Source organism: Artibeus jamaicensis, unplaced genomic scaffold (genome assembly GCF_021234435.1).
Source record: "Artibeus jamaicensis isolate MK-2021 breed Jamaican fruit bat unplaced genomic scaffold, CSHL_Jam_final contig_415, whole genome shotgun sequence".
Lineage (NCBI taxonomy): Eukaryota > Metazoa > Chordata > Mammalia > Chiroptera > Phyllostomidae > Artibeus > Artibeus jamaicensis.
This window is the reverse complement of record NW_026521823.1, coordinates 23793444-23802392: the sequence shown is the minus strand read 5'-3', so window position 1 is coordinate 23802392 and position 8949 is coordinate 23793444. Positions and strand designations below refer to the sequence as shown.

The 8949-nt window shown below is 41.6% G+C and overlaps 1 pseudogene; it reads left to right on the top strand.

Annotated features, from left to right (window-relative positions):
- Nucleotides 1–3506: 3506 nt before the first annotated feature.
- On the top strand, nt 3507–4892 carry LOC119049243 (elongation factor 1-alpha 1-like; annotated as a pseudogene).
- The last annotated feature ends 4057 nt before the right edge of the window (nt 4893–8949 follow it).

The window sequence follows — 8949 nt, the reverse complement described above, 5'->3', positions numbered from 1 at the left end:
ATTGTATTTCTTGCAAATAAACACAAAGACCTTTCAATGTATCTTCCTCTTTAAGAGAAGATAAACTCAGTTGATTCTCCCCAATCTTAGACACCAAGTACACATAGGACAGGTGTCCTGAGATTCTGTGAGGAGTTAGCCAGCCAATTTCAGTCTTAATGGTACAGTAGTCCTAGTGAGTGTGGTATCTCTCTCAGCCCCTGAACAGCACTGCCAATGTTCCTCTGTGGTTAGGTGGACCAACCCAAATGACCTAGAGGTGAAACCACTTCTTTGGTGATGTCTGTAATGCCTGATGCATAATCTTCATCATTTCTGTTTTAATTTTTTAAAGATTTTATGATAACACAGCACATTAGAGTATGCTTAAAGTTTTAAAGCTGTGCTACTGGCTATAATTAAGTTCTTTCAGCCTTTCTGTTATAACTTCTTTTATCCAAGGTTTAATATCTCAGAGATTTCTAATCCCACTGGATCAAACTTAGTACAGGAATTGTCAGCAGGAATGCAATTTTTTCTGCTCACCCCTTAATATTTCCGAACAAATGTGCATGTGTTTTCCTCATAGCTTAGGTATAAGGAACTAGGTTTCAGGCACTTCGGAAAGGCCTAAAGACAAAGCATTATTTAAGCACAAAACAGAAATGTACAGGAGCAAAACCCGTCTAGTTTTGGGGTGGATAGGGAAACATTAAATACTTTCAGTATCACAGAGCTTTTTCCATGTGCTCTTTAACCAAACTCAATATTTAACTGTGAAAAAAAACCTGAAAGCATATTGATTGTTGGTTTAGATCACGGGTGTCAAACTCATTTTCACCAGGGGCCACATCAACCTTGTGGTTGCCTTCAAAGGGCCGAAGGTAATTTTAGGACTGTATAAATGTAATTACTCCTTAATTAAGGGCAAGGATCTTGCTGCTGCCAATGGATAGAAACGAGGTGCCAGGAGAGAGAAAATAAGGTGGAGGGCTGGTGGGCCTGTGTTCGTCACCTGTGGTTTAAACTTTTGCCTTTTTATAAAAAAGAAAATGTTATTTCTTTGAAAAGATTTTATTTGTTCAATTTAAGAAGAGGGGAAGGGAGGGAGAAAGAGAGGAAGAGACACATCAATGTGCAAGAGAAACATCAGTCGCATGCCTCCAACTGGAGTCCCGGCCTACAACCTAAGAATGTGCCCCAACTGGGAATCAGACCAGCGCTCTTTCAGTTTGCAGGCCTGTGTTCAATCCACTGAGCCACGCCTGCCAGGACTGTCTGTTACTTCTGTGAAAATTTAAGACAGTCAGTTGATCTGATATATTTATCTGATATAGGCTCTAACTGAAATGTTTTTTTCTTTGCCTTTCTTCTCCGTGTCTTGAAGTCTACTGAATGAAAATCATTTATGATGCTGCTAATTTCTAAAAAAGTTATTAAAATTAAAAAAATTATTTTTAATCTTTACTGGTGAAAAGTACATGCCATTATAATGGACTATTGTGACCATTTCTAAGTGTCTAGTTCAGTAATGTTAAGTATATTCACATTGTTGTGCAACCGATGTCCAGAATTTCTTCATCTTGTAAAACTGAAACTCTATAGCCACTAAAAACAATACCCCCCCAATTTCTCCTCACCCCAGCCTCTGGCAACCACCATTCTTTCTGTTTCTGTGAATTGGGCTACTTGTAAAAATGTCATGTAAGTGGAATCATAGAGTGTTTGTCTTTTTTGTATTTGGCTCATTTCACTTAGCACAATGACCTCCAAGTTCCCGCATAGTGTAGCATGTCAGCATTTCTTTCCTTTTTAAGGCTGAAGAGTATGAGAGTTATTATCTGACATTTTGGATGTTTATTCAGTTTTTTGTTGTTCTTTATTAATCAAAAAATCCAGTTCCTTAAATGGAAGACCCCGTTACGTCTTTAGATTCTTTCATACTTACTAAAATTCCTCTTTGGCATTTTAACTCTTTAGTTGAAGCTGCAGGCCTTTGACTTTGGTTATGCTACTTAAGAGAAGCTTAGCTATCTAGGCCATGTTTCCTAGTCAGCAGAGGATGTGTCTCTTAAGGGGCTGTGGCCGTCCCCCAGGTCAGATTGGTTATAATTATGTGCCCTTTTGTCCTTGCATTTGCCACTGCTGTCATTGCACGACCATCTCCAGTCTGTCCATGTGGGGAGTTGTCACAGTTCTGAGCATCCCAGCCCCAATGACTCTTCCAAATGTGACTCTCACGCTGTCATCTGCCTCTGAAGCTATTTCTATTGTGTTCTTTAATTTCCCTCTCCTTCCTTTCCTCCCCCATGTCTCCTAGAGTTTCTCTGATACTTCTTGTTTTCCCACGAAAAGATTACTTTTAGTATGGCAGTTTGATTCCCAGTCAGGGCACATGCGTGGGTTGCAGGCCAGTTCCCAGTTGGGGACACATGAGAGGCAACCGTACATTGATATTTCTCTCCTTCCCTTCCCCTCTAAAGATTAAATAAATACAATCTTTAAAAAAAGATTACTTTTTTGTCAAGACACGTGAAACTTCTTTTCTCTCTCATTGAGCTCCAACCATTTGGTAAAATGCCATTCAACTCCCCAAATATTTATGGGAAATTTCTGGGTGTCAGACTACAAACGCCAAGAAAAGCAGACACTGCCCATATCCTTGAGGAGATCACACACCAGTGGGTCAACTAGATATGAAGACAAAGACCCGTAGGGAATTGAGGTAGAAGAACCCTGTGGCCTTTGTGAAAGACACAGTGAGGAAGACCTTGTCATCTGTGAGAAAATGGGGTTGGACCTTAACAACAGGACAACATTTAAAATCAGTGTTAAAAAATGACTACAAACCGGCTAGAAAAAAATTACATTTTTGACTTAGTATCTCTCCTTTTCAACTGTTTGCTTATTTAGTAAAAATTCGCTTTGTAATCCACAGTCCTCAAATTTCTTCTTAACCACAAAGACACATTGGGTAAGACTAGTCAGTAACTTCACAGGCGTTATTATTGCTGGTTGCCCGGATACCGCTGCATTTCCCACAAGGACATTAGGTTTATTTCTGAGGTCCTCTGGGTCTGCTATGTCAAAGAATCCCTCTTTGCCACCTGGGTTCCAAGCATTGAGAAATAGAACGAGGAGAACATGTAGGGTAAACATGTCCCTTTTGCCACTAGTAGAGTGCAAAGTCAAATGAAGGAGCTTTGTGCCTGTTACTCTAGTGAACATGCGGATTTTGAACCCAGCACTGAGCACACTTGGTTCTCATACTCCATCTAACTAGCACACTGTACTAGACTGAGGCAGGCCACCCCACAGGACGGGTGCCCAAACTCTTCTCCACGCTCACCAAGCATACATGTCAATCCTCTTACGTCAGGCTGCAGTGGGGTAGCTGAGAGAAGCTGGGAAATGCTAACATCCATACTTCATAGGAAGAAAGCTTAAGAAACAAGGAAGAGTTTTTTTGCAATGTGTTTGCTGCCAGGAAACAGGTGTCGCAAAAACCACCACTAAATGAAGCCAAAATGGGAAAGGGAAAGACTCACATCAGCATTGCGGTCATCGGACATGTAGATTATGGCAAGTCCACCACTACTGGACAGCTGGCCTCCAACCGTGATGGGATCAACAAAAGGACGGTCAAAAAACCTGAGAAGGAGGCCGCTGAGATGGGGAGGGGCTCCTTCAAGTGTGCCTGGGTCTTGGATAAACTGAAAGCTGAACGCGAGTGTGGTATCACCATTGATACCTCCCTGTGGAAATCTGAAACCAGCGAGAGTTATGTGACCATCACTGACACCCCAGGACACAGAGACTTTATCAAGAACAAGATTACAGGGATGTCTCAGGCTGACTGTGCCGTCCTGATCGTTGTTGCTGATGTTGGTGAATTTGAAGCAGGGATCTCCAAGAATAGGCAGATCTGTGAGCGGGCCCTTCTGGCTTGCACACTGGGTATGAAATAGCTGATTGTTGGTATTAACAAAATGGATTCCATGAAGCTGCCCTACAGCCAGAAGAGATATGAAGAAATGATTAAATAAGTCAGCACCTACATTAAGAAAATTGGCTACAACATTTGTGCCAGTTTCTGGCCGGAATGACGATGACATGCTGGAGCCAAGTGCTCACATGCCTTGGTTCAAGGGATGGAAAGTCGCCTGCAGAGAAGGCAGTGCCGGTGGATCCATGCTGCTGGAAGCTCTGCATTGCATCCTGCCACCCATTCATCCAATCGACAAGCTCCTGCATCTGTCCCTCCGAGATGTCTACAAAATTGGTGGCATTGGTACTGTCCCTGTGGGCCGAATGGAGACTGGTGTCCTCACACCCAGCATGGTGGTCACCTTTGCTCCAGTTGGCATTACAATTGAAGTAAATTCTGTCAAAATGCACCATGAAGCTTTGAGTGAAGCTCTTCCTGGGGACAATGTGGGCTTCAGTGTCAAGAACGTGCCTGTCAAAGGTGTTCATTGTGGAGATGTGGCTGGTGACAGCAAAACTGACCTGCCAATGGAAGCAGTTGGCTTCACAACTTAAGCTGATGGTGAGTGATTATCCTCAACCATCCAGGCCAAGTCAGAGCTGGGTGTGCACCTGTGCTGGATTGTCACACAGCTCACAGTGCTTGCAAATTTGTGGAGCTAAAGGAGAAGATTGATTGTTGTTCTGGGAAAAAGCTGGAAGGTGGCCCAAAGTTTGTGAAATCTGGCAATGCTGCCATTGTCGATATGGTTCTTGGCAAGCCCGTGTGTGTTGAGAGCTGCTCTGACCATCCTTCCCTTGGCTGCTTCGTCGTTCATGACATGAGACAGACAGTTGCTGTCAGTGTCATCAAAGCGGTGGACAAGAAGGCAGCTGGTGCTGACAAAGTCACCAAGTGTGCCCAGGAAGCTCAGAAGGCTAAATGAATATTGTCCCCAGCACCTGCCACCCATGCCAGTCTCAACCAGTGGTGGGTGCCTGGTCTTAGAACTGTTTGTCTCATTTGGCCACTTAAGTAATAGTAAAGGAATGGTTAGTGATTACAATGCATCGGAAAACCTTTGAAAGGAAAGGAGAATGTTTTGTGGACCATTTGTTTTTTTGTGGGTGTGGCAGTTTTAAAGGTATTAGTTTTTAAAATCAGTACTTTTTAATGGAAACAACTTGACCAAAATCTGTCACAGAATTTGAGACCCATTAAAACAAAGTTTAATGAGGAAAAAAAAAACAAGGAAGAGAAGAGCATTCCCCTGCAACAAGTTACTTTCACTTAATTTCTTTCTTTTTTAAGTTGGGACTCCAAATATCAGTTTGGATGGTATTGCTTTTAAGTTCTTTTTATTTTTAGTTTTGTTTTGTCCTTTGTTTCTGGCATTGAAATTTTCTAAGCTTTTTCAGGAAAGAGTTTAGATGTGACTCATTTCAATCCCTCTTCTATTATAGAAATCCCATTTTAGTTCTCCCAGTCTTTTTTTCTTGTATGTAAATCTCATTTCTTGAAGCAGAATGCAGAAGAATGTAGAAATTAGATGCAGCTGAGTCTCCGACGCTGTAGGCATCTTCGTCTCTGATGCCTCTCAGCTCTTCCGTAGTCAGAGGAGGTAGATCGTGGCAGGTGCAGTGCTGATGTGCTCACAGCTCAGCACAGTGAACGCGAAAGTCATGGCCTACTCACTGCAGTGTGCTGAATTATTAGAGGACGTAGAAAAGAGCCTTTTTATTTATCTTAGGGAGTCACCTCCACTACCTTTCAGGTCCTTCTGTGGAGCATTGCCTCTGTGAAGCTTGTAGGAGGTGCAGGGTCTCGAGGACAGAGCAAATGGCTCTCCAAGGAAATCTCCCTGGGAGGTGTGACCCACTTGGAACCTGTGAATGTTTGGAGTTTGATTCTCACCATGAAACAAGATCAGTGGAAGGTAGAAATGCAATGAAAACAACACTTTGTTCCTGTGGGTAAAGTCAGATTGATGACAACTAGGTATTCTGATAGTCAAGGTTTATAATCTGGATTGATTTCCGGGGCAATGTAAAAATCATCAATCGTTCTAATGCTATGAATATGTAAGACTACCAGGAGAGGGGATTCTCATAAATGACAGTCAGTGCCATCAATGCTAATTTGCTTTCTGTCTTGTCCATGACACAACAAAGCAGTCGAAGAAAGCTTTTGCTGTAGTTATGGTCACTCAACTTTCAAGTGAAAGGTAATTTCAACGTCATGTTTTAAAAACATAATTTTGGCACAGGGGGTACAGATTTTTGAAAGCATGCAGAGTGGTGCCAGGCACCTGGTGAGTACCGCATGAGGATTTTTAAAAAAATAAATGAAACAGAGTAAATCCAGCCACATCTGCCAAAATTCACAAATCTTGGCATTGTCCATCATTTGTAGTTCAGATAATTGTCCCTGTGTTTCTCGTCTTTAGGATTAGCAGGTCACTTCTGGATCTCCTACAACATCAATTAAATCTTACCTGCAAATAGTCTTAGAGTTATCCAAACTTAGCAATCATTGTAACCTGAGGAAATTATGGGGAAGACTAATGAGAGTTCATACAATATATTGACTGACAAGATATCACGGTAAATGAACTGAAGGCATAGTTAATTTAATTATGAACATAGGATGACACTGCTAATTTGAAAAGAGGCAGCTGTAAGAAGAATTAGCATTGGCACCCTAGAATACATGTTCGTGTAGAGATAGGTAGTTTCTACTTTGTCTCAGGCTCCATGTTAGTGATCTTAAAAACAGACAAATATGAAGAGAGAGGATGGTTCATAATCTGCTGTGTTTCATGGAGGTTTTGAATCTAGTTGATTTGTATAATGATTTAAATTTCTTTTCAAAACATTTTCAGTTAGCATATCTAACTCATTCATTTTAATCTCTTCTTGAGCATCCTGAAGCTTAAGGAAAGGGTTTGTTTTTTTTTCCATAGACAAAGAGTATCTAGGAACTATTTACAGATATGTCTAGAAGGTTTCAAACTAAAGAAGTGGTGAGAGAAAAGATGGAAAAAGGAAGAAGCGCAGCTGGAGAGTGTCCTGCTGACAAAAGATGAACTTGACCTGGTGAGAGCACAGTTTAGAGGCTCAAATGGATTTTGAGACAACTGGAAGTATATACAACAAATGTTTAGAGCCCTTATTCTCAATAACCTGTAAAGTCCTTATTTCATACACTTTACCAAAACACATTTTGGCCTTTACACCTGACACAGGGTGTGTCCTCATCCTATACAAGTTTCAAATTGGGTTGCAGGCCTATAAACTGACATATTTTGCTGTGTATAATGCATACTTTTTTCCCAAAAATTTTGAGGGGAGAATAAGGATGTATACTATAATGTGAGCAGCCCTAAAAAACATGGGTGCACATTATACATAGTAAAATATGGTAGATTTCCCAAATTTATTCCTCCCTATTTCCACGGTACCTCATTGTCTGATAGCCCTCTGCTTTACACTGTGTCCATCCCAAAGAAAGGAGAAAAAAACAGCTAAAACTTGTCTTCTCTGTGCCTTTTATTTTTTCCACATATATTGTGTCATTAGTCCTCCCACCAGCCCTTTGAGGAACATTTTATTATTTCCATTATGCCTGTGAAGAAACCAAAATGAAGCGCATCATTCATGGCCATGCAGTCAGTGGCGGTGACGATGAGAGTCAACACAAGTGCCTAATGCTAGACTCAGGATGCACCTCTGTCGACTGTGCCGCCCCACGCGCCCGGCCCCTGGCCCTTGGCCTCGCCTTTGCCTGGGGCTCTGTCACATTCCCTACAAAGATATGAGTCCTGACTCCTGTTCCTCAGTGCATCTCTTTTTGTTAGTGCTGATAATCAAAACTATGCTGTGGTATTTATTAAAGTGTATATTAGTGGCCATCAATTTTTTTTCCTTTTTAAAAAAATTTTATTTAGTTATTTTTCAAGTACAGTTTTCTGTTCATTTCTCCCATCCCAGCCCACCCCTCCCCATGCACCCCACCTCCCTCCCATTTCCACCCCCCTTAGTTATTGTCCCTGTGTCCTTTATACTTGTTCCTCTAAATCCCTCCCATTTTCCCCTTAAATTCCCTCCCCTCTCCCCTCTGGTCACTTTCCCCCTGTTCTCTATTTCAGTGTCTTTGTTTTTATTCTGCTTGCTTGTTTGTTTTGTTGTTTAGCTTCCTGTTAAAGGTGAGATCATATGGTATTTGTCTTTCAACACTTGGCCTATTTCACTCAGCATAATGCTTTCCAGTCCCATCCATGTTGTTGCAAAGGGTAGGAGCTCCTTCTTTCTCTCTGCTGCATAGAATTCCATTGTGTATATGTACCATAATTTTTTGATCCATTCATTTACTGATGGGCACCTAGGTTGCTTCCAACTCTTGGCTATTGTAAATTGCGCTGCTATGAACATTGTGGTGCATAGGTTCTTTGAAATTGGTGTTTTGGGTTCTTAGGATATAATCCTAGCAGTGGAGACATCAATTTTTTTTAAACAAAGGCATATTTCTCAACCCTGAAGAGAACTAATGGTGGAAACGTAAAACTCATCATCCCTCTTCATGTTGCCTGTAGAATTCCTGCAGGTACAAAAATGTGGGTTAAAGTTTCTTTTAAGAATCTAGCCCTGGCTGGTGTAGCTCAGTGGATTGAGAGTGGGCCTGGGAACCAAACAACCATGGTCAGGGCACATGCCTGGGATGCAGGCCAGTTCTCAGCAGGGGACCATACATTGATGTTTCTCTCCCTCTCTTCTTCCCTTCCCCCTAAAGATAAATAAATAAAATCTAAAAAATTTTTTAAAAAAAGAATCTAAGGACAGAACACAGTGTGGCGTTCTAATGTATATAGCTGACTCAAAGGATTGTATCATGCTGATGAATGAACGAGTGGATGGGCAGCATTCAGCCTCAGCAGAAGGCAGTTTAAGTGGAATTTCATTGAGACATCCTCCTTTTTTCTCTTCATGGAGGGCAATGCCAGCTGT